Source organism: Crocodylus porosus, unplaced genomic scaffold (assembly GCF_001723895.1).
Source record: "Crocodylus porosus isolate Cpor-Errol unplaced genomic scaffold, CroPor_comp1, whole genome shotgun sequence".
In the NCBI taxonomy this organism is placed as follows: Eukaryota; Metazoa; Chordata; order Crocodylia; family Crocodylidae; genus Crocodylus; species Crocodylus porosus.
In genome coordinates, this window is record NW_017728950.1 from 53,128,718 (window position 1) to 53,154,462 (window position 25,745).

General features: G+C 44.5%; 1 long non-coding RNA gene across 1 annotated transcript; it reads right to left on the reverse strand.

Annotated features, from left to right (window-relative positions):
• Positions 1-609: 609 nt before the first annotated feature.
• LOC109323294 lies at positions 610-24,511 on the reverse strand. The gene is made up of 3 exons (XR_002104598.1): positions 24,426-24,511; positions 4,790-4,804; positions 610-621 (listed from the first exon to the last, which is right to left on the reverse strand). It is a non-coding gene; the product is annotated as an uncharacterized LOC109323294 (long non-coding RNA).
• Positions 24,512-25,745: the final 1,234 nt, after the last annotated feature.

Below are 25,745 nucleotides of genomic sequence, written 5' to 3' on the forward strand. Positions count from 1 at the left end.
ACACTATCAATAGACAAATGACAAAACCTGAGATATCCTAATGATGGAAAAAAATGACTTGTATCAGAGAAGACTCATACAATAGCTGCCTACAGGGTTTCACTTTGTTAACAATGTCAAAATACTGAAGCATATAAATTGAACATGGTGACAAATTTAACTTTCCACAAAGCTTGTTACTGTTACATTATCAGCATTTTCTTGTAAAATACTAATTGCATTCTGCAATCGTGGCCCACAACATTTGAACAATACCTTTGGAAAATGCTGTGTTTTGGACTATTATTGAGGTATATCCAATATAATAAAGCCTTTGAAGAGAGGAGCTGAATGACTGACACACTTTTTTTTTCATGGTTCCATAATACTATCTTCATGCAATATATATCCATTCTTCTTGAATTCAGGAGGGGGAGAAGCTCTGATTGAATCTCAGACCTTGCCATCAAGATTTGTGTATCTTTTCTGCTGAATTCCAAATATCCATATACCACTTTGAGAGAGAATCTTGTGTAATCTTTATTAATGACTACAAAAATGCACAAAGAAAAAATCTGTTATTTTTACATCTCCCAACGTGACAAATAGATTTACAACAATTGTATTATAGTCCTATTTAAACTGGTAAATATTGTATGTGTGTCCTCCAATTTGAGGGGGGAAAAAAGGTTTGTAAACTAAGATCACTAAATCTATTTCAATGGATTTCAGCTGAGAAAATTGTGAGAAAGGAAGTGATTGTGTGACATGTGCTGTATCTGTTAGAACTATGCTATAATGCTACGAGTGGTCAAAAATATTAAATGAAGTCTTACCTGTCCTGAGGCTGTGATGATACATGCCATAGTGTATTCATTATCACTGCCACTTCTAATTAGAAACAACAACTTTCATCAAACATTGGTAGGATTTTGGAGAAAAAAATGTGTTAATATTCACTAAATCAGCTTAAATTGTTGTAGAACACATAATATGTGATAAAAGCTAAAGACAGACAACTGAAATGTGTTGCCCATTGCATAGCAAAATAAATAAATAAAGGTGATGACAATGAAGCATTTTTCTAGTTTGCAATCATGTCATGAGCCTGAACTATCATTTACTTTAATTATGCTAATCTGGTTGCTTTGCAGAGTTAAAAAATAACAAAACTGAAGTCCATTTCTCCTGTGTGGTTTATTAATTGGCAGTTTCTCCTTCAGTGGGATGAGGCTTTTGCTTCAGAAGTCAGCAGGGGTTTTGTCAGTGACTTCAATGGCTTCAAGATTTGGTTCTCACTTAGAAAAAGAAAGTTCAAGTTAACTGGGAATTATGAAAGTGTAAACAGGGATCAGTCATGAGAGAGACCCCTTGCAGAATCCTGAAGTTCTTTTCTGGAAAAATCCCTTTGTAGTGAATGGGAAGTGAATATGAAATAAGGAGTGCAGGAAATACAATGCCAGAATATAAATAATATAGACCTGCACTGTCCAACTAACAAAGAATGGAAAACTGAGGGGGAAGCAGGGGATTGTACATAAAGTAGCTGCATTTGTAGCTTTGCTAGTCATACTGAGAAGAGAAAGGTGGGAAATGGCCAAATATTGAGTATTTACTTTTTTGAATAAACAGAAAGAGCATAGCAGAGCTGGACTTGCTTAGAACGGTAGCTACTAGACAAAGACTGCCCATCGGAACACTCCGGAGTAGGACTTTCAAAATTTACACTAGTTCATTACTTCAAAACCAACACACTGGAAAATTTCTAAGAATTGTAATATCTAAGAATATTAATATTATTAATATAATAATAGTATCTTACATATTGAATATATCTAGATTCTGTGACTTAACATAATAACACCTTTTTTTTAAACTGATGCAAAACCCATGCTGTGAACAGGAGGTTTTCACACTTTAACATAGTGGTACCATGGTGCCCATAAATGTTTGTACTTACCACTAGAGAACCCATAGTTTGCCAAGTGTTTGGCTGAACCTAAGGCACTAGTTCATAACTTTCAGTCACCATATTGTGTGTTTTTTGCCATGAAAGCAAATGAGGATGTCTAATATCACTGAAGTCACAATTATGCACAAGCAACTGTCACACTGGGCATGTCTACACGTTGCTGTATGTTGATGTTGCTACAGCACCGTGCTTTAGTACTTCCTTCTGGTGGTGCATGGATTTCCCCACAATGGCAACGTAGCAGCATGCTGTATCCAGGGAATGTGCCACTACAGCGATGTTACTGGTGATTACATGTTGACCTGCATGATTGCTATGTCATCACAACACACCGTACTATGACATAGCGCATTGCTGCGTCACCATAGTGCAAATGTATAGATGCACCCACTAATGCAAAAATCAGCTATTTGACATTTTATAGTGACATTAGGGATGGAACCCAAGCTCCTTGTTCCAGAAATGGTAAAGTGCTTTGAGGTACTAAAATAAGAGGGTGCGAGGGTGATGTTAGCGTGTAGATTCATAGATTCATGGATTGTAGAGTTGGAAGGACCACAAAATGGATCATCGTGTCTGTGTAAGTGTGATATTTGTGATTGTGCATAAATATGATAGAAATGCAGTCATTTATTCCTGGAAGATGTGATGCTAAGGAGATTCAAAAAGCGATTGCATGATAAAATTATCTGGACTGGAACAGATTTTTTTTTTTTTAATCAGATCTCAGCAGTATACATATTCTCCTTTGTTTCAGCTAAGGATCAAGTCCCAAGTGTTTTATAATGGATATAAACCCTTGTGCTTTGAGCCAAAAATCAGCCTATAACTAATAGGGTTTAGGAAGAATCTTCTCCTTGAGCATTTTGTCCATTACTGCCTTCTGTAACTTTGCTACAAGGTTTTTTTTTCCCCCTTTGAAAACTAGTGTTGGCTGTTACTGGAGATTGAACATTGGAATGGATGTGCATGAACTAATATCATACATCCAGCATTTTTAACCATTTTCATTTCTCCATTCTCTACTTTTTAGGTGTCATCTATGCTATTACTACTTCTTTTTATAGATGTAGCAAGTCAATCTAGATTAAGTTTACTCTCTGATATATGCAAAAATAGAAATTTATTGGTACAGTGTTTAGCTATGCTGGGGGTGGCCAGCCTGAGGTACGAGTGCCACATGGGCAGCCTCTGTGTGTGGCACATGGCAAATTGAGGAGGGTTCAGGCAGCACAGTGGCAGTAGGGCAGGCAACAAAAACCAAAGGAATAGATGAGGCAAAGGAAAGGGACTGAAGTGGCCCTTGGGCAGGGTGCAGAGCCAATTTATGGCAAACCTGCCAAAGGTTGGCCCCCACTGAGCTATGCAATAAGGAAACTACTGCTTGCGTTACTGCTAAGATATTCCTTTTCTAAAATCATATTTCAGTAATTTTTAACTCATAATATTAAATAGACAATATATTTAGAGTATTATAAATATATGCACTTAATTTATATTTATTATAAAATTTCAGCTTTTTTAAACCTAGAGATAATATAATCTTGTGGGGTTAATTTATTTTTAACAAATCATGTTCATCTCTCTGTGAGATTGTCTCAGCATAAACTAGAAAACAACAATTTTTCAATTTCACTGCTAACAAAATTTTCTGGGACTTCAATTTGCATTCAAATGACTCAAAAATGGCTTTGTGATAAAACTTAAAATTTGGCATGTACAGGCACATAATTCAGAATGAGGATTAATGCATTTGCTGTGTTTGAAAAAACTTGCTTGTTCTGTAGAATAATGGACATTTTAAAATAGCATCTGAGAATATGAAAGTCATTGATTTCTCTAATTTCAGAAGGACATGCCAGGATTTGATTGTCCACATGTTCTGATGTAAAGGTATTTGGAAGACAATATTTGGCTATGTTTTGTGGTGTGTGTTCATTCTCATAAGTGCAAATGACACATTATTCAGCAAATACAGTCAAATATAAGCAAAACACTGAAGTTTTCAGTAGAACTTTAGAAATACAAACAGAGGATATTATATGACTGCATTTATGTAGACTGGCGATTTACTGAAAGAACCTGTTATCTGCCCATAAGAAATTCGGAAGTAGAGGTTTCAGTTGCAGTGGAAAATTTCCCTTTTCGAACTTCCATGATTAAACTCTAAGACTTCTATTGCAGTTCTTAACTTTATCTGTTTTGTTTTATTAGTTAGCCTTTAGAGAGAATCAATAGTATTTTTATGGTAACTAATATATGTAGTGCCATTAGCTTACTAATTAACTCTGCCACAATATAGTACTGCCCAACTCAAGTACTATCCTATGGTGGAGTTATTTATTGCACCACAACTCATGTTGATGATGACCAGGGATGACTGGGGCACTCACTGTAGCATACTTGTGTTCCAGCCAGTCCCTCCACAGCCCATTACCAGCTGGTGCTGTGCTGCCCCAGCTCATTGTGTTCCAGTCCTGGGTGCACATGTAAATGCTGTGCCTGGGAACAATAAACTCTGGCATGAACTGTGCCTGAGGTTATTCAGGCGTATTCATAGCACGTGTAGATGTGCCTGCTGAGAGAAAGACAACAGGATTAAGGCCTACAGGCCATGGAAACACATCCTGGCACCCAAAAACTGAAGCAAAATGTAGAAAATTAAATTATTGCTTCCAAATAGGAAACAAAGTACCCTTCTGCTACTGGTTTTAGAAGAAATTATATAGGTGCTCCAAAATCTTGTGCCTTAAGTTCCCTCCAATGATCCAAACTGCTAGAATATTTATTATTTAAAAATAATTCAGAGACAGAAGTAATACTATGTCCTTAGACTACTGCATTTCCCTGATCCTTGCACTTTTCACAGTAGCTTTGTACTGTAACTCTCACTGTCCCTGGCCCTTTAAAAAAGTAAAAATAAACTTTCCATTTCCAGTCTATTCAATCTGTGCAACTAACTGATTGAAATATAAGCTGCAAAAAGATTTTTTTGGTTAGGACTTTCATTTTAGTTAAAGTCTCCCACTGCCATTTTTCAGTGCAGGGATGCACATGGCGCTCTGGGCGCTTTAACTAGAGAGGTTCTTGGAGCCAATCTAGTTAAAGTGCCATTCCCTACCCCTATTCCTGGAGCACATGTATAAATATCCCTAGGTATCCAAAGTAGCAAACTGTCAGGTAAGTGTTCACATCATGTTTGCCTTCAGTATTTTGAGAAATGGAGAGGCAGGTGTTGACAAGTGTACGTGAGGGCAAAAGAATGGTGTAAAAAGGTTTAATTTCTTAACACATTTCTGAAATGAAGCAAAGACTTTCTACTGTTCTATGTACACTGTCAGTCATTCATCTGCATTACTACAAATATATACGGTAGCCCATCCTAACAGAAAGAATTTGGCTCATGTCACTGCACAAATAAACTAATGAATGAATTGGACATCTGTGCCTGGGCTGATTTTTCTTTTGTTTGCCTGAGTGGTTTTTAAGGCCTTTCCAGTGATGGTGGATAATCACTGAGTTTTTCTAGCTTCTTCCAGACTGTGACACCGAGATCCACCCTCTAGTGATTATGACCTCTTATATCCTTCTCCTACTGTTCCAGGGTACAGACATCTTTATATTTCTATAGAGGATTCACCTTCCAGGCTTCAGCTACTGAGGAATAAATGACAGTGCTGTGACCTTTTTACACTAGCACTTCACAGTCTCATATAAGCTACAGTTACACTTTCTCTTTTTGGCATGTGCGGCCCCTCAAGGTTTTACACAGCTGAAACTGTGTGGCAGCTTTCCCTCGAGCAACAGAAACAGGATTGTCCAGATGAACAGCAGCTGTACACTGAAGTATGGCATTATTTCTCATGTGAGACAATATTCCTCCTTCCTGGAAAACATAACAACATTGAAATAATCAAGAATGAATGAGGTATGTGTTAACAATGAATTACTTGTAAAGCTGATGCAAGAGAAAATCTGTCCATGGAAAAACTTGATGCTTCTAATTTAATTATATGTGTTCATAATCTACACTTACAGAACTTCCCTGAAAGTACTTCATTTTTCTTATTCAGTGATATGTGAAAAAATATAGGTAACTGACCTGTAAAATGATGATCTGAGGGAATATTATGTACTACATGCAATGAAGAGAGTTTTAATGAAATGGACTCTTGGAATTAAAATTGGAGATATAGAGATATCAGACTCAAAGTACATTCAGAAAAGTATAGGAAAGCTGAGCCTACTTCAGAAGGTTTTGAAGTTCAGTTGAGATAAGTGCTTGTCATGGGATGGGGTCCTCAAGGACAGCCGTGATCTCTTAAGGCCCCTCGACTGTGCCCATTTTGGCTCAATGGACACCCTCAGTTCTCACCCACCATGTCTTTGATGGAAATATAAAAATAGGGAGGCTGCCTTTAAGTCCTCTTGGACATGGTTTGGTGGACTCTCTGAACCCCATGGGTTCCCAGACCCCTTGTAGGTCCCATTTCACAATGGGTGTTTTGGAAGCACCCTAGCCTTATGCGCTATATGCGTGGCTCCAACCACCCCTTTACCACGCCCCAAGCCTTGCAGATGGTACTGGCATTGTCTTGTCTAGGCCTCATTATAATTCGGCCCCTTGTCCTCACTGGGCTTTCTGCAGCCCTGTCTCTGTGCTCCTTGGCGCTGGGCTCTGTGCACCGTAAAGTGTTGCGCCCTCTCTGGCATTGGGATCTGTGCACCTCAAATGCCGTGTCCTCTCTGGCACCCGGGTCTGTGCACCCCAAATGCCATGCCCTCTCTGGCACCTGGGTCCCCACGCTGCAGTGGGCCCCCAGTGAGGCCTCCTCCTTCCCCAAACAGCCTCACCCAAACCACCAGTCTTATAAAATGGCAAACAAAACATAAGCCCCTGGGCTCTAACATAACACAAGCTACATAAGGTGTACTCGGCCCCTTTACATTACCCAGAGCAGAACTTAGGACTCTTCCCTTCACTTGCTCTAGGAGGACTCCTTCGCCCTTGGCCACCACCAGAAAACTGCCTCCCTGGCCTGGGGTTTATGTGGGCCCAGGGCCCTGCCCCTTCTGGCCAGCTGACCAGGTGCAGGTGCAGGTGCAGGCTAATTTCCTCATTATCTGGTTGCCATGGCAACTTGTACCTGGTCTCGTGTCTGGTTCTTTGGCCTCTTCCCAGGCAGTTTCTGCTCTTTAGGAGCAGGCACCTAAGTGCCCTGCTACAGTGCTCAAAAGTCAGCATGCTCATTTCATTAAATAAATTTTCCATGTCCAGTTTGGTCAATAAATTGAGGTAAGAAACTCAGACATGGAACTCTTGGTAATTCCTATTTAAGCCTAAAATGTTGAAAAATACCTGTGTGAAGCTTTGTTACTCTGGATTCTCTTTTAACAGCATCAGAGAGATGCATTGAACTTACCCATATAAAGTAATAAATGGAGCTCTAAAGGAAAGACCCATGTTAAAACATGAGGAAATTGCAGAATTACTCTCTAGACTACTGACAGAAGTTCACTTTCTGAGGCCCTGCAATAGTCTCTTGCTAGATCGCTGCTAGCTGTACCGCTGGCAGATCGGGGCTGGAGGCTAGGACCTACAGCACCCCTGCAGCTCTTTCCAAGCCCTGTGCTTTGATCACCCAATCAAGGCATGGGCCTGGGACCTGCCCCTGACTGGGAAAGTTCCCAGTCCCTACTCTGTGATCATAGAGCTGAGTGCCTGTTCTGCACTCAGCTCTGTGACTGCAGTTGCTGGGCTGGCACTGGGAGATTCTTATCTCCCAGCACCACCTCTTCCACAACAGTGGGACCTGTGCTGGGAGATCCTTATATCTCAGTGCCAACTCCAAGACCATGGGGCTGGTGCTGGGAAATCCTTATAAGGATCCCAGCACTGGCCCCCTCGATCCCTCAGAACCAGCCCTATGGATAAGAATCTCTCAGCAGTAGCCCCGTGACAGCAGAGCTGGTGCTGGGAGATAAGGATCTCCCAGCACCCTGCTTCCCAAACGTGATCTCAGAGTGGGGGGCTTGGAGCTCCCTGATGCTGGAGCAGTGGGTCACAGTCCCCACCTAGGCTCAGGTGGTGGATCCCACCCCAGCACCAGACAGTTCCTGGGGGCACAGATTAATCTCCCATCTCCTGGAGGCCGGCTGACCGAGAGCAGATTTGCTCCCGGTCAGGTGTTTACACAAGCACTACTGTGCAGTAAGTAATGGCAAGTAAATTTGCTACTTGCATTTGCAGATAGCAAATTTATTCATGATTAGCAAGGTTTACTGAGCAGTAAGTGTGTGCATGTGTAGACAAACATGCTTACTGTGTAGTAAACTACACTACTGTGTAGTAAAGCATCTTGTGTAGATACAACCATTATGACTTGCAAATAGTAGGCAAATAATAAAGTAATTGTTTTACTGAACAGGTTTGCTGTTTAACTGAGTTCTCTTGCTATATTATAAATTGACATAGGAAAAGCAATTGCACAATTTAGGGGCAAATTCCTGACTACTTTTGGAGGCCTTTTCACTGATACTTGCTTTATGTTACAGACATTGTAAAGCAGTACTAGAAAAAAAAGCAAAGTAAAAAAATAACATCTAACTGACTTTGTTACAATTTCATTTTGCCATTCTTCTTCAGTTCTGGATTTTATGGGTCAAACATTCAAAATATGGTTTGTGTATGCACAGAATTTATCTGATCTTTAACAATATTGTCTCTTCATGCAAGTAATGGCAGTCAAAACATTCATGGGACAGCTGTTACCTTTTTCAGATTGTGCATGAGAATCTGACAACCCATATTTAAATAGGGCAAACAGTACAATACAGTAAAAGCTCGGTTATCCCGCATCCCCCATTTCTGGGGGATGCCAGATAACAAAATACTCCAGTTAATTAAGTGGCCCTGGCTGCCACTTCTCCCTGCACGTCTGGGGCATCCCTCCACCCCTCCCACGGCATTGCCACCACTCCCTCCACCCCTCCCTGAAGGTGCTGTGGGACAAGTAGGCAGGTCCCACACAGCCCCACACAGCCTGTTATGCTCCCGAGCCCTAGGGGCTCAGCAGCACAGGCTGCTTTGCCCCAAGCCGTAGGGGCTTGGAAAAACCAGCAGTGCCATGGTGGGCACTTCCTGTTTCACTTTATCTTACAAGCTGGCATGCCAGTTAGTGGAGCATGCCAGCTCGTAAGATGACGGATAACAGAACTTTTACTGTATATAGAAATCCTTAGGGATTATAGTACTGAGACAATTTTTTTCTATGTCATGTTTTATACATAAATCTACATTGGTAGGGGTTTATTTTGGTTGCTTGTTTTTCTCTTACATTTAAACATTTGACTAAAAGGGCACATGCATGCTTGCAAGCATGTGTGCTTGAAGCAGCTCACACAGAAGTGGTGCAAATTTGAGTAAGGGCTTTTTGCCTCAGCGCATGTGCCTGGAAATGCACTTTGTTGTGGAGCAAAAAAAAACAACCCCTGCCTGGCTCCTCCCAGATCTGCAGCTAGGGCCTGTGCTGGCCCCAGCAGTATGAAAGCTTGCCCTAACCAACAGCCCAGGGGTACTTGCCCTCAGGATCTTGTTGGTGTCACTGGGCATAACCCTAGGTAACTCAGAGGGACGGAAGACCACGAGTGTCGATGAAGCCCCTCTGCTTTAGGCCCAGGCGAGCCAGAGCCCCCCCTTGCCCAACCTTTGGAACCCTTTCTTTGGCTCCTGTAATCTCCTGTCCTTCTGGAAAACAGGCAAGCTGAAACTGTTATCTGTGGAATGCAAGGGCATCGCTCAGAGAGAGAAGGGAGGAGGGAAAGGGGGATGGGGGGGGCAACTAGTGGAAAACTTCTGTAGAAATGACCAAGGTATATATATACATTGTTGCAGGGCTAGGCGCGCAGGATTTGAGACAATACAGTCTCCCTGTGCCTTTTACTTGAGCTCAAATAAACTCTGTCTACTTCTCCCCCCAGTGTGTTTATTTGGCGCGACGCACACCGGGCAACGAACCCAACTGTTGCCTCCCTCAGGCACCTTGTGCCAGCAACACTGTGGTCCACTCCCCCTGCCCTGGTGTTTGTTGTGTGGCTGAGTAAGCCAGCTCGAGTCTCCCCAGCCCTTGTGTATGTGTGTGTTTCCCCACCCCCACAATCCCCAAGCACAGCCTTCCTGGCTTTTTTCCTGTAAGGATGTAGCTCAATGAGCTTCAGCCCCATTCCCCACATATTTCCACCACAACTGCATCCTGCCCCTATTAGATTCACCAGCACCACCATACATTTTTGGGTTTCTTTCTTGTTTTCTCCTCCCTGATGTGAAGCAATGACAGGCCAGGCACCTTCTGTGGTGGAAGATGCCCCCAGAGAACTTCCTGCAGACCCGACTATGGGGGCAGATCCCAGGCAAGCCACTGCAGCCCTCACCCCAGGGGTGGAGAAGCCTGAGACCTCTGCTGTGGGGGCAGGCAAAACTCTAGCGGGGAGCCAGCAGGCCCAGGGGGGTCTTCCCTGGACAGGCCCCTCCTGGAGGAGTTTCCAAGCCCCCTTCCCCACCATCAGGGATCAAGGGAAAGGGCAGTGGGAAGGGCTTCTCTTCAGGCTCCTCCACAGCTGGGGGTGGGAAGGGGCCCTGCTCCCGAGCCTAGACCACCAGCGAATGAAGGGACCAGGTGTGCCACACCAACTGACACACCCACTCAAGCTGTCCCTGACCCTAGCCCTGGCCCCACCAATGTAGCCCTCCAGCAGGGGAACTGCAGCTATGCACAGATGGCTGTGGAGTGACCCACAGCTGGGGGGGCCTGGACCCACCACTGCTGGCCCTTCCAGCTTGGGCAGTGGGGCCCCCTTTCCTGTATTCATCCATAGGCAATGGGTGAAGTGCCAGCTGCCTAGGTGGGAGAACCTGCATTTGGAGACCTGGGTGCAGGCCCTGGCTTGAGTAGTGGGGTCCCCAAGACCATGGCAGCCTTCCGCTTTCATGGCAAGGGGGTCTTTTTCCTTGCCTCGGAGGCCACCTCACAAAAGGTGGTGGAGAAGGACCTCATGGTGAGGAGCAAGTACATCCTCCTTGAGCTCCTAGAAGAGCTGGGGACCAGACGGGTCTACAGCTATGTCCCACCTTATATCCCCAGTTGTGCCCTGCTCCCAAATCTCCAAACCCTGAGAAGACTTATTTCCCTGGTGGAGGACCTCTTGCTGGAGTGCTGAGATCCTAGCTTCCCCCCTGTGCTCATTCCATCATCAGGTCATGATCCAGCTGGTGGTGGGAGTGTAGCTGGAGGCTGAGGACAGCCTCCGTAATTCCTTTTCAGGGGGCCCTAGTGAGGATTTTCTATATGCTGGGGGACCTGCGGTGTTTCCGGTGCCATACCCCAGGGCACTTGCTTCATAAGTGCCCCATGGGTCAGGCAGGGAGGGCATCCGCAGGTCCCACTGGCAAAAGGCGTGTCCCTACTACCAGCGTCCCTTCCCATTCAGGCCCACCTGGCATCTCAGTCACAATTACCAGCCCCCCCGAGCTCAGGGGATCCCACCCCCCAACCAAGTTTGATGGAGTCCTGGGGAGGGGGGCAGCACCTGAGGGAAGAGAGGGAGAATCCCCCCGCCCCCAGGAGTGCCCCACTGCCCCAACCCTCACCTTCTAATGCAGCCTGTCCACCTGAGGACCACTTCATGGCTAAGTGGGTGCAGGTCCCCTCCAGGCACAAAGCAAAGAGAAAGGCCTGGGTGCAGCTGAAGCCCTCTGATGTAGAGGACCCCCCCCAACCTCCCAAGACCATCTCATGGGGAGGAGGAGTGGTTCAGCTTCTGGGGGCCTCTCCAGCTGCTCCTGACACCCCACCTCCAGGGAAGATTAAACAGGTTATCCCAACAGAGGAGGCTTTGGGGCTGTTGGACACTCCTGAACAGGAGCCCATGCAGCAAGCCTCTCCCTCCACTGGCCAGGGCCTACCTGCTGAGACCAAAGGCACTGAGACTGAGGCTGAGGCCGACCCAAAAGAAGGTCTGCTAGCCTGCCCCATGGTCCCTCACCAGAGTGGATTGGGGTTGGGTTCCCAATCAACAAGCCGATCTTGTCAGGGACCCTGACCAGACCCCCTCAGAACTCCAGCTCTACCCTGCCATCTTGTGAAGGAGCCCCATCCCCATCCTTACCCCCACCCCTGTCCGAAGTGGCTGCAGAGCTCTCCCAATCCCAACCAGAGTCTGGGGCCTTAGCAGACTGGGGAGTTCAGATGGCGCCTAAGGAGCCCACTGAACCCCAGGACCACACTGAGCATTGAGATGTGTGAGGCCCCTGCTGAACCATCTACTCCACTCCCCCAGCCATGAGGTCATTTAAGATTGCAACCCTCAATATCCATGGCTGCAGGAAGGATGCTGGATGCTCTCCTTACTTCGGAAGGGAGGGTACCCCGTGGTATTCTTGTAGGAGACCCTGATGACTACAGCCAATGAACATAATTGGTGGCTGGAGTGGGGAGGCAGGGTTTTTTTTAGTCACCTCATGGTCACTTCTTGCAGGATGACCACCCTGTTCTTCCCAGGCCTGCAGCTGGAGGTTTTCCAGGATGCTGAGGTGATGCCAGGCCACCCGATGCACCTCTGGGTCCAGGTGCAGGGGCCCATCCTGAACCTTCTGAACATGTATGCCCCTGGGAGAGACCCAGAGTTGGAGGATTTTTTCCACCAGGTGGCCACTTACCCTTGACCCTCAAAAGTGCCTGGTCCTTGGTGGGGACTTTAATGTAACCGTAGATGTGAAAGACTGGTCAGGTAGGAAGTGGAACCAAGCCACCATGGGCATTCTTGGGGAGATCCTGATGGACTACTCCCTGGTGGATGTCCAGCATGCCTGTCACCCTACCAACCCCCCTGCCTTCACCTATGTGGGGGTAGGAGAGGAGCAGGCATGCCACTCCTATTTGGACCAGATTTGTATCTCTTTGCCTGGACCCACTCCTCTGGAATGCAGCCAACCCCCAGTTTCCACTGGGGTCTTTTAGCAATCAGCATCTTTTCTGGACCCAGGCCATGCTAGGGCCTGGGCGCCTGGGGTTGGCCTACTGGCATTTGAGTGCCAGTTTGCTGGAGGATATGGGCTTCAGGGAGGCCTTCAAGGAGTTCTGGCTGGCCTGGCAGGAGCAATGGGCAAACTTCCCATCGGCTTGGAGACGGTGGGATGTGGGGAAAGTGAATATCTGGCTTTTTGTCACAGATACACTTAAGGGCACATGCAGCAGAGGGAGGTGGTCTGTAAGCAGCTTGAGCAGGAAATGCTAGAGCTGGAGAGGTGCCTGGCCACTGACCCAACCAACCCGTCCCTCTGTGGGGAGTGTCAGGAGAGGCAGGAAGAGCTTTGTGCTCTGGAAGACCACTGTGCCTCCGGTGTGTTTGTCTTCTTGTGTGTCGTGCTCCTTCATGAGATGGACCGTGGCTCCCACTTCTTTTCTTCCATGGAGAGGAAGCAGGGGGCCAAGAGGTACATCACCTTCCTTCTTTGGGGTACTGGCACCCTCCCTACAGATCCAGGTTTGATGTATCAGTGCACCCAGGCCTTCTATGAAGAGCTCTTCTCCCTGGATCTGCTTGATGCTGAAGCCTGTCAGACCCTGTGGGAGGGACTCCTGCAGGTCAGTGTAGGTAACCAGGACTGGCTGGAAGCTCCTCTCACTGTGGCTAAGTTTTTGGCTGCTGTCTGTTTGATGCCTGGCAACAAGACTTTGGACATCAATGGGCTGATTGCAGAGTTCTACTGGGCCTTCTGGGACGTTCTCAGCCCAGACCTTGGCAAGGTCTGGGCTGAATCCAAGGGAAGTGGGGAACTCCCCCTGTCATGCTGGAGGGCCATAAAGAAGGGGGATCCCCATGAGGAACTGGTGTCCTGTGTCCTTCCTAGTCACGAACTACAAGGTGGCAGTGAAGGCCATCTCACGGTATCTGTAGTCCATGCTGATGGACCTTCCAGGAGGGCCTGTCTTTTGCCCTCATATCCCTGGATCAGGAGAAGGCATTTGACAGAGTGGATCATGGGTACCTCACAGGCACTGTGAAGGTCTTCCGCTTTGGGCCCTGCTTCATGCGGGCTCTCCAGGTGCTGTACGCCTCTGCAGAGTGTTTGGTCAAGCTCAACTGGACCCTGACATAGCCCATCTCTTTCAGGAGAGGGGTGCGTCAAGGCTGCCCATTGTCAAGTCAGCTGTTTGCCTTGGATCTGGAGCCCTTCCTCATTCTCCTGTGGAGGTGGGTGGTGGGGTTGATACTCAGGGAGCTGGTAGTGTGGCTGGTCCTGTCAGCATATACTGACAATGTACTCCTTGTGGTCCTGGAGGCCTGCCAGGCATTTTACTCAGTGGCCTCCTCTGCCTGGGTCACCTGTGTCAAGAGCTTTGGACTGGCAGTGGGTGATGGGTTTACTCCCACCCGTGCTCCACAGGATCCACAGGAGTGTGGGCTCGCTGCTCTACTTGTGGATTAATCTGTCCCCCACAGACCCCTCCCTGCCAGAGATCCGGACACAAGCTGGAGGCACCAGCTGGAGGCAAGGGTGGTGGAGCAGCTCTGGATATGGGCAGGGCTCCTGAGATGTCTCTCCCTATGTGGGAGGGTGCTAGTGATGAACCGGCTGGTCCTGTCTATGCTTTAGCACCATTTGCATACCCTGCCTGTTCCCCCTGAGATCCAGGTGGGACTACAGAGATGAGCACTGGAGTTTTTCTGGCTGCGATGGAACTGGGTCACTACAGAAGTCCTAAGCCTCCCCTTGCGGGGGGGCGGGGGAGGGGTGGCCAGGGCCTGGTTTGCCTATGGAGCCAGGTTCTGGTGTTTCACGTTCAGGCCCTGCAATGACTGCTATACAGTGTTGGTAGCCATGCAGCATGAGGCCACCTGGGGTGCACTTTCCTTTGCCACTTCTGGGGACTCTGATAACAATGGCAGCTCCTCAGCCTGTGGGGCTTCTCCCTGCAGGATCTCTGAGTGCTACTAGATTTCTACCAGGACCTCCTCCTGGCCTGGAGGCTGGTCTCCACCTCTAGGTCCCCTGCAACAGTCACCCAGGGTGCCAACCTGCTCGTCGAGCCCCTCCCCTGGAAGCTGGAGGTGCCAAAGGCAGAGGCATCTCAGTTGCAACAGAGGTTGATCCTGGCTGGTGTCACCCACATTGGAGACCTCCTGGACTATGATAAGCAGGAGTGGGTGGACCCCACCCACTGTGCTGGCTTGGCACATGGGTCTACCCATTGCATGTGTAACTTGCCATTTGGTCCAGGAGGTGAAATCTGCCTTACCTCCCAATGCCCTTGCCTTTGTTGACCAGGTCCTGTTCAGTGGCAGTCCCCACACCCCTGTAACCTCCAGCCCATCGGAGTTTGTCATGTGGCCGGCGCCTCGCCCAGCCTCACAGTGTTCCCCACTCCACCACCTGAGTCAGCTGAAGGACATCAGACCAGTCAGCTTTTCCACCATCCATCGCCATGACCTCTATGTGCTCATGCGCCTCACTGTCCATCATGCCGCGCTTGCGTCCTGCCCATATACCAGGTGGTGGAACCTGCTCAGCAAGGGCATGGCTGGGGCACCCCAGCGGCTGAGTCTGTACTCCACCCTCATCCCACAAACCACTGGGGACCTCAGCTGGCAGCTCCTCCATAGAGCCATCGCCATTGGCATCCAAGCTTCATGGATATCCCTGTCTCCTGCCCCTTCTGAGACAGAAGGAGACCCTTGTGCACATGACCCTTGAGTGTGCCAGGCTACACCCCTCCACCTCCACCTCCTGAACCTCCTCCTGAGGTTCTGGTTGAATTTCACCCACTACCTTTTTGTTTTTGGTTACCCCATCTGCAGCCCCAGCAAGTCCGGGGACCTCCTGGTCAACCTCCTCCTGGCCCTGGCCAGGGGGGCCTTTACTTGACCAGGATGGAGGCTGTGGCCAGGAAGGTGCCCAGAGACTGCAGGGCTGCTTTCCTGTCATTTGTCTGTGCATGTTTCCAGGCAGAGCACCAGTGGGTAGCGTCCACCAGCTCTTTGGATGCCTTTGAGGACCAGTGGGTGTGGCCTGGGGAGCTTTGCTCAGTGTCCCCTTCAGGCACACTTATTTTCATGTTTTGAGCCTGTGACTCACATGGCACTCCTATCCTGTTTTTTCATTAGTTGGCCCAAGTATGTTGTTGTAGTATTCACCTATTAGCACTCCTATAATGGAGGCTACTAGTTAGCCGGGTGGGCTTTATGGCCCATGGTATTTGAATGTTACAAATAGACTGGATCTTCTGAGGCCCAGCCACTTGCTATCTGGGGACACTAGCCACTTGTGTTAGCTAGATTGTTGAAGCAGCATCCCAAATTCACTTTTTAAAATACCCCCAAATCCACATTTTGCCACAATTGGAACAAAAGGGAGAGGGGAGGAGATTGATCAGATGGGCAATGTTTTATTGCTATATTTACAATGTTAAATAAATTTAGAAGTCTACCAGGATCTCTAGCATCATAATAAAAAAATCCTAAATATCTATGGTTTAGTGTTTGATTTTGATTTCCTTATCAGATGGTGGGTGTGTGATGGGGGGAGGTTTGCAGGAAAGGGTGGGAAGTGGGGTGGGGAGATGTGGGTCAGAGTGTGGGTGGGTGTGGAGGGATGTGAAGGGATGTAAGTCAGTGTGTGGGTAGGTGTGGGGGGACTGTGATTGTGGGGGCTGCTTAGGAGGTGTGGGTACCCTGCATGAATGCTGTGTGCCCCCAGCAGCACTGAAGGCAGTGGGAGCATGGTGGCAGTAGTGAATGGGCAGCTCCCATGGGGTTATATCTTTTACCAAAATCGCAAAAGACAAATGAAAAATGATGTTTATTAATAAACTATTATTAGTGGAGGCTCTGATGTGCTGAGAGATACAGTATATTTTGAAAGAAAAGACCTAATTATAATAGTGGCTAAATCACAAAGCTCTCAGCCTATATAGACTGGGACTATTTCAAGAATGTTAATAAAATCTGCATGATTAAAGATATTCAAGGAAACAAATGGTATTTGCTGAACCAAAACTTTTAGGTTGATTTAAATATAAGCATGAAATGTTATTTCAATAGGATTGTGTTAATTTTTTGGGAAAGGAAATGGAATCCTCAGGGAAATGAAATCTGAGTGCTGGACAGGAAAACAAAAAAGAACAGCAGTATTTCTGTTTTCAATATGTACAGTAATTATATTACTATATATTAGTCCCTTGTGTGTGTGTATGTATGTGTGTGTGTGTGTGTGTGTGTGTGTATGTATATGTGTTATTCTGCTCTTATAAATCCAAGTATTGCAGTTATGCAGAGAACTAAATACTCATTTTGAACTTTTCTGAAACCAGATTTATGTTAAAATTTGGAAATGTTAGTTGCATAGAAGCTTACTATCTCCACTCAGTCAAAAAACCTGAGGCTATACTGGGCTCAATTTCAAGCTTTAAACTATACTGCCCTACAAGAACTCTTTGATTTATTTAGCTTTAAGCCTTGTGGCATTCCTGTTCCCTGTCTCAAAAAATACTGGCCACCTTAAAATATGTTTCATCTTATGTGCCTGTCGCCTTTCAGGGAGTGTATTCTGTTACCACACTTCATCTGGTTGCAAGCTTTCCTCTAAAGCAGGGGTGGGCAATTATTTCAGCTGGAGGGCCATATACCAAGTTTTGGTAAGAAGTTGAGGACTGAATGGGTAGCCCCATGCCTTGACAGGTGCCTTGCCCCCTGGTTGCCATCTTGTGACCAGAAGTCCCACTCCCTAAACTCTGACCTTTGCCACCAGAAGTCCCTCTCCTTCCCCCAAAAGTACTCCTTTCAGCAAGGGATTTTGCCATCTTGGAACCAGAAAAATACCAAATTAAATTCTAAAAAGTAAACATTTAAAGCATTCTTTAATTTGATTTCAAAAATACATTTTTGTCCCGATTTAAATAGGTTTGTGTAGTATGCACAGAGGTGATTGCACAGTAGCTTAAAATGAAATCTTACTCTCGTAAATTGTGTGGGGGGTATAGGTTTACGGGAGACTGCATATATGGCAGTTCAAGGGGGTGTGTGGGTGCATGTGTATGGTGGGGTGCATGTATGGGACTTACCCTATGAACACACACACACTGCCCTTGCCTGCATGCGTGTGCGTGCGCGCACACACACACACACACACACACATACACTCCAGCTTGCTGAGTTCCATCAGTTTTTAGCGTTGTTGTGCAGAACTAGAGGTATGCCTAGATCAACCTGCCAAAATCAAGCCTGCATCAACCTTCAGTGTGTTCATGTGAGTTTTAGCCTTAATCTGCCAAATATGAGACTTTAGTCTGCCATTAGAATCTCAACCTCATCTCATGCATTATGCTTGCTATTTTGTCTTAGCAACAATGAACTATAACTGTTTCGAAAGACTATGAAAAAAGAGACATTATATTAACAAGAAAACCCTGCATGCTGGTCATGTAAGGTATAATTTTTTTTTTTATTTTGCTTGGAAATGGACTTTTGGAGAGTACTATGGCATGGCATTCATCCTTTTGTTTTATTGCCTCAACACTTTTTTGAGTTGAAAACAAAAAAGTGCAACCTTTGATCTTCCTCCTCTTCCTCTCCATTAAAGTTTGCATCTGCACATCAGTGCAGCCCCATGCTCCCTGGTCTGGCAATGCAGCTGACAGCCACATGCTGCCAGAGCATGATGCGGGGCAGGAAGAGAGTGAAATATCTGGGGGTGGGGCAGGGCTGGGCTGCTCAATCCTGCTAAGGGCTCTCTCTGGGTCCTACTGCCCTTGGCTCCTGTCAGCTTTGACAGGCAGCCAAGAGCAAATACATATTAATTTACTAATATTTTAGGGGCCCCATGGGCTAGATAGAATTGCCTGACAGACCAAATCTGACCTGCAGGTCATATTTTGTCCACCTTTGCTCTAAATTATCACATCTTGCTGTCATTGTTATTAGCTCTCCATCAGAAAGTAGAAGTTATACATTATTGGTTTGCATCTTTCTGATCTTTTAATAAGTCTTACATCTGGATTCATATAAAAATGGGTTGAAAAGAATGTACTGTAATAAATATCAAAGCTTGAAATTAACTCTGAAAAATACTATGGGTGGATTTCCAAAACAAATGCTACTTCTCTTTCAGGCCCCAAATTAGGAGTTATTGGGTGGTCACCATGCATTAAACTCAAATCCTACCTACTATGTGAAGCCAATCCAAGTCAAGAATTCCCCTGATAGCAATGCAACTATACAGGTGTGTGTGTGTGTGTGTGTGTGTGTGTGTATAGAAGAACTGAGAATAATGTTATATCCTGTAGAGATCTCGACCTGTATTGCTGCATATACACATACTATGAGCAACAGCTATAAGTTCATGACTAGTTTATCTACACTTTCACTTTTATGGGGTACGGGGGGACAAAAAACCATGACTTTCCTATCCATGCTCCAGAAAGCCAAACAAATACAAATGAAAAGGAAACAATGATTAGGAAGGGAATATATATTAGCAAGTGTTCAATAAGTATCCAATTGAGAAAGATACTTAAGCACAGGAAGATACTTCTGTCACCATGTAATATCACTTTATTTTCTATTTGATCTAGTTCTCTGATGTCAGAGATATATTTAGGATTCAAATGGATAGATTCAGCCCTGAATTCTTTAATGCAGGAACATTTCCTTTGATATTAATGGAAGTCTTCAGTTTCATGCCCCAAAAACATGCACATAGAGAATTGTTACAAAGCATAGACAGGGTAATTGAAATTAAAGATTAGTTTAAAATGATCAGAGGAAACTATTGTGGCATTGAAAAAGTATATCAGGAAGTGCTCAAATATATACAGCAGTTACTGATTAAGAATTTCAATTATACTGACATTCATTGTCATAAGAATTGATGAATGACTAAAAAGGGTGCATATCTATAAAGGTTGTTAAGACTCATTCTCTCTCTAATTTAATATGAAACCAACAAACTCAGATAGTGTTCAAAACTCAACAAGAGATGATAAAAAAGGAGAAAAATGAAAAGAAAAAAGTTGCTGGAATTTAATCATAATACCACTGAGCATAAAATAGAATGTACAAAAAGTAGCAGAACAGAACATGAACTTACAGAAAACTGATTTTAAGATAGGAAAAATTTGGGAATCAATTATTGTCTAGAAAATATAGAATAGAAAAAAGTAAAATGCCAATGCATTTAAATTAAAGTTAAAGATGAAACAGTCTGGTTGTTCTAATAGGATACAGTTGTCAGAAAATGGCAACAAAAAGTCTTGTTCAGCACTGAGATAGGTAAGGAGCAGTGTTCTGAAAAGAAAAAAAGGAACTGACATATGAGGGGAAACTGATTTTTTTCATACTGTTATAAAATGTATAAGAAAATATATTTAAAAATAGTTAAATAGCTCTCACCAAATTGCTCGCAATCCTACGAGTTTTAGTTTGTTTGAAGTCTATGAACAGGAGAACAATCATGTGGAATGGCTATTCTAGAAGAACATCCTTCTGTAAAGTGCTAAGCATTTTTGTGATATGCCATGGAATCACAAAGGCTAGGTACAGATGTTATACTTATCACACATTAAATGTGCTGAAAGTGCTTAACACCCATAACAGAACAGACATTTACAGCACATAAAGTCCTTAAAATGGATGTGGTATCAGACTAAAGCACTTCAGGGTTCAGCACTTTATAAAACCTTATGTCTGTTTTTCTTTCTGTACCATACCGTCTCTCTAGTCAAGGTAGATTGCAATCTCCCAGCATCCCAGGGGCCCCTTACCAGGTAGTTTTCTAGCCTCAGCCAGTGCTCTTCTGTTTCAGGCAAGCACTGGCTCAGCCTCAATCCAAGTCTGTCACAGAGTGGAGGCAGAAATGGCTTTTTCTCTTCTCTGCATGGCCAGGCAGGGTCTGGGGGAAAGGAGCCCTCCTGCCACACAGATCCCCTGCCAAGATTGCTGGGTTGGGTCTTGGGGATGTGGGAGGGAGGCAGGCTGGGTCACATAACAAGAGGGCTCTGTTCCTAGCATGATGAAAAGCTGGGCTAGGCAGCCCTGTAATGTAGCTCCTGGTTGCAGTTGTCAAAAGCCTGAAGTGGGGGTTGAGGGAGCCCCTCTGCCATGAAGGCCACCTCCATATTGCTGAGGTGGGGGGCAAGTCAGATTTGCATGGCAGGAGGGCTCCAGCTCCCATTCTTCCTCCCACCAGCTGCTACTGACAATTGCCAGCTGGCAGAAGGGCAGGGCTGGGGAGAAGGGCCACTCATGCAACCTCCTAGGAGGCAGGCGAGTGTGTCCCCAAGCTTCTGGGCTCAGCCAGTGCAGGCAGGCTCTGAGCCCTGCCCTCCCCCAACCAAACAGCAAATGCATTTGGTTCTCTCCCACTCTAACTTACAGTACTCTAAGTAAAATGTGATAATTAGTGTACTTCCTCCAGGGGCTTTTTGAATGCCTGTACATAGCCAAAATCATACAAAAGAAGGACTCAGAAGGTCATCTAGTCCAACCCCCATGCAAGGCAGAATCATCCCTGTTGAAACCATTCTACGCAAGTGTTTGTCTAATGTACTCTTAAAGACTTTTAAGAATTGTGATTCCATAACTTCTCTATGTAGCCCATTCTCATGTTAACCACCTTCCTAGTTAGAATGTTCTTCCCAAAATTCATTGCCCTTGTGCTGCTGATCCTCTGCGTAATAGATACTGTTTTTGTCTACAGTGAGAGGGTGAGAAGTGAACCCCCCCTGCTATTTCCAAGTTTGTACAGTGTATGACATCCACACAGTTGATGAAGAGCCCTCAGCAACCACTGGCTCCCCCAGAAATGTCCAGCAACATATATGACTTAGCCAGAAATTCTCATCTTATTCATATTTTATGGCAGTTTATGCTTGAGTTTGCTTTTCAGACATGCTGAGCACCTATAGTTTTCATTGACTTCAACAGGAATTTTGGTTGCTCAGTACTTCTGAAAAATCCAGCTGAATCCCAGGGAAGCAAAATCAGAGTCTCAAGTGCAGTAACATAGTTAGCATTTTGGTGTTAGCACATGAAAAAGGAGTCTGTAAATTGATCTAAATGGGAAATCATATGGAAAGGTGCTAATGCTGAGACCATTCTGGAAATATCAGGTCATCTTGAAGTGACAATAAATAATAATTTGTGCTGTATTTGTGTCTAAGACTGGATACTAGGATAGTACAAATAATTCATGGTAACAGAAGTCAAGCTGATGAAACTAGGAGCAAGGAGAGGGCTTAGGAAAACAAATTATAATGTAGAGGTTAAGTTTCTTGAGCTACTGAAAGGTTGACTAATGCCTGCATGAGAAAACGTAGCAAGTTTCCAGAAATGTAGGATGGAGAGAAAAGTACAGAAAGCCTCAGTATGAAAACATACTTAGTATGAAAACTGAGGGCAATGAGGAATCATTACAATGGGTGAAATCCTGCCTCCAGTAAAGCAAATGGGAGTTTTGCTGGTGTTTTCACTGCAGTCTGAGTTTCATGTTTTCATAAAACTAAAACTTCCACAGCTTTACTGGGACAAAACAATGAAATGGAAGGTTTGTAGTAACAAAATATTTATTAAAAAAAATATCTCTTACCATTCTAAATTAGAGAGGGTGGTCCTTTGCAAAATAGTTCAACACTGCAATCTAGTTCTAATAGATTGTCAACGTTTCATGGAAAGTGTTTCCTGTACATAAGAACTGTAGCACTTCAGATGTGCCCTTGTGTGTTATATGTGAGTTTAGCATGACAGACATAATCCAATTAAAAATCACAATAGCTTCATCACTGCACTCAGTTCAAAGAACAAATGACTGCAAAGAATCCAATTAAAATTACTGATGTATCAGGCTGTTTAATCTATTGTTTAATCTATAGTGTTTTATCTTAATTTAAATTTGAGTGAAAATTTCTCTGTGGCTTATCTTCCTTGTTAGCTTGGATGCTTAATAATTCAGTATTTGCCTAACCCACACGTGAGCAGCCACACTGTAAAACCAAGTTTAAATGGATTCACTCATCCACATGGAAATTGGCTTCTCAAGTGTCATATTAAGATGTCTGAAGATATATCCAGCAATTGTTAACATTATAGTAAGCTAAACTAGCAAAGTGATTCATTCCAAGTGAATTGTAAGATAACTTGTTGCTTCTTCTTGGCATGTAGGGAATTGGAAGACTATCAGCATCAGAGGGCATGTCTTGTCTACTTCACAGTGGCTGTATGTCCCAATCTCTCTTGAGCACATCCCACTCACCCCTTCTCAGTGGTATACTCAGTAGGGGTGTGCAAAACAGGTTGTATTTGATTTGGATTTGGCCCAAATCAGGGACAATGATTCAATTTGTTGATTCATATCACTGTCCCTGATTTTACCGTATCCAAATCTGAGGATTCGATGCTGATTTGGAGAATCAGTGATTTAGCTATAGACACTGCTTTAAATGTTTTTTCTACATACCTCAAGGTACCAGGTGCAGCTTGAGAATGCTGTGATGCTGGGGCGGATGCAGCATCCCACAGAAGTGCTGGGGGGGGGGCCCATGTGCTCAGTGGGGGAACTATTTCCAGTGCACTTCAGGGTCCCCCCAGGAGGATGCAGCCCTCCCCCTCCCCGTGCACTTCTCTGGGACACTCCATCTGCCCCACCATCTCAGCATTCACAAGCCACCTGGTACCTTGAGGTATGTAGAGAAAACACTTAAAGCTGTGTCTATGTCTGAATCATCAAATCTTTCCAAATCTCTCTGAATTGATTTGAAGTTTTCCAATTTGATTTGGAGAGATTAAAAGGTCTTGTGATTCAATCCAGATTCAGAGATTTGGCCACTTTGCACAGCTTTAATACTCGGAACACAGGTGAGGCTGCTTCAGAGTAACCATTTACACCTGAGCCCAAGACATCTTTCTTCCATGTGCTTAAATGAAGCTACTGGGGGCACAGCCACAACCCTGGTTACATTTTCAGGTTTAGAACATGAGAGTTGGAGAGCTGGCATGCTTGGGAAAGTTCTAGTCAGGACACACTGCTGCCATGTTCTGGACATATCATGGTTTAATTGGCATCCATACTGGCAAGCAGTTGCACTAAATTTTAACTGCAGGTGAGAGAAGATTGATTGACCAGTGAAACCAGTCCAGTCACAACTCAAGTGTTTTATTATGCTATGCAATAGCAAAGACCTATTTGGATCAATAAATACTATGTTGACATAGCCTCAGATTCAGGGAATAAACAGGTCTTCTAGCCTGGCTTCACTGTTCCCCTGGGGTCTTGAATTGATTCACTGAGCTCTGAAGAAGTCCAAAAGTAAAAGTCCAAATTTCCTTTTAGCCCATGCTCCATATTTATAGATGGCTGGCTCTAATATTCTAATGAATGATCCTTGATTGGTTTTATTAAATTTCTTAGTTTCAACTAAGTTGAAACTTTTGGAACTGGATTGAACTAGATTTTTGTTGGACCTGGAAGGTGTCAATTAGGTGAGATTTATATCCTTGGGAAAACAGAAGGAAGGGTTTATCTCCTTTCCTCTTCCACCGTGGCATGTTGTTTCACACTGGTTTATTACTTCTTCATCTTACTTAATGATCTGATAAGAATGCTTTATTTTTACAACTTATCTAAGCATTCTAACAAAAATACATCTATTATAGCCAAATAACATTAAATACATTTGGTTACGTTAATTACTACTTCTATTATTTTAAGATCAAGCTATAACATAATGTATTTAGATTATGTGATGCATAGTTTTTTCTTATCCTCGTCCTTTGCTGGATTGTGTCTAGTTAAATATACAGATGGCTTCCTTTACTTTGCTGACCAAGCTAGTTGCTGTATTTGCAAAGGTTTGTGCTACAGTCACTTAAAAACAGGCTTCTGAGGCCTTTTGCTTTAGCTACACTTCTGCAGCTTTGGCCTAGATATTGCAAAACCAAGCCTAAAGTGCATATCGCAAGTCAAGCCAGTCAGTCAGAATGGAAAGCACCACCAATGACATATGCAGATAGGAGCTAGATTGTTGGCAACATGTAAATAAGATCCAAGTCAATTTTGCAGTAATACAAGTCCTGGATGGTCTCTTTGGGCACCTATACAAGTGTTCTGGGGTGGGACATTTTAATTAGAGTGGCTCTCGGATGCTGCTTTAATGCAAACATCCACATTGACTCATATTCAGCATCTTGCATTTCAAAATGGTGGCAGGGGAGGTTTAACTAAAGCTTATTCAATGGCCTTTAGTTAAAGCACCCCCACCAGAATTTTGAAATGCAGGGACATTGAATACATGAGATGCTCCAGCAGACTCTGTTAATCAAGTCTGTTTCAATGTGTTCTAATCAGAACGTGTTGGAGTACATGTGAAAGTGCCTATTACAATTGTGGCCTATTTGTTCAATGTTTAACTTCAGTTTCTTCTTCCTTCTAATTGTTTCCCAAATCCAAAAGAAAATATTTGGCATCTTTGAATATGGCTCAGGGTTATTCTTCAACAGCTTATTTAGTGAGAGCTAACTTTGCTATTTATAGCTTTGCAGCAGCTGATTGCTACCCGCTTTGCAAAAATTAGACCAACATCAGCTGGTAAAATATATAAAAAGCTTGTTACATGGATGTTTCTCACTATTAAACAAATCAAACTTGTATATAAAATAGGTCACTTTCCTCCATACTCCATGGAACCTAATATAGATTGTTTCTCAAAAAAAATGTTACTATTATGTATTTAAAATAACGTTTATATTT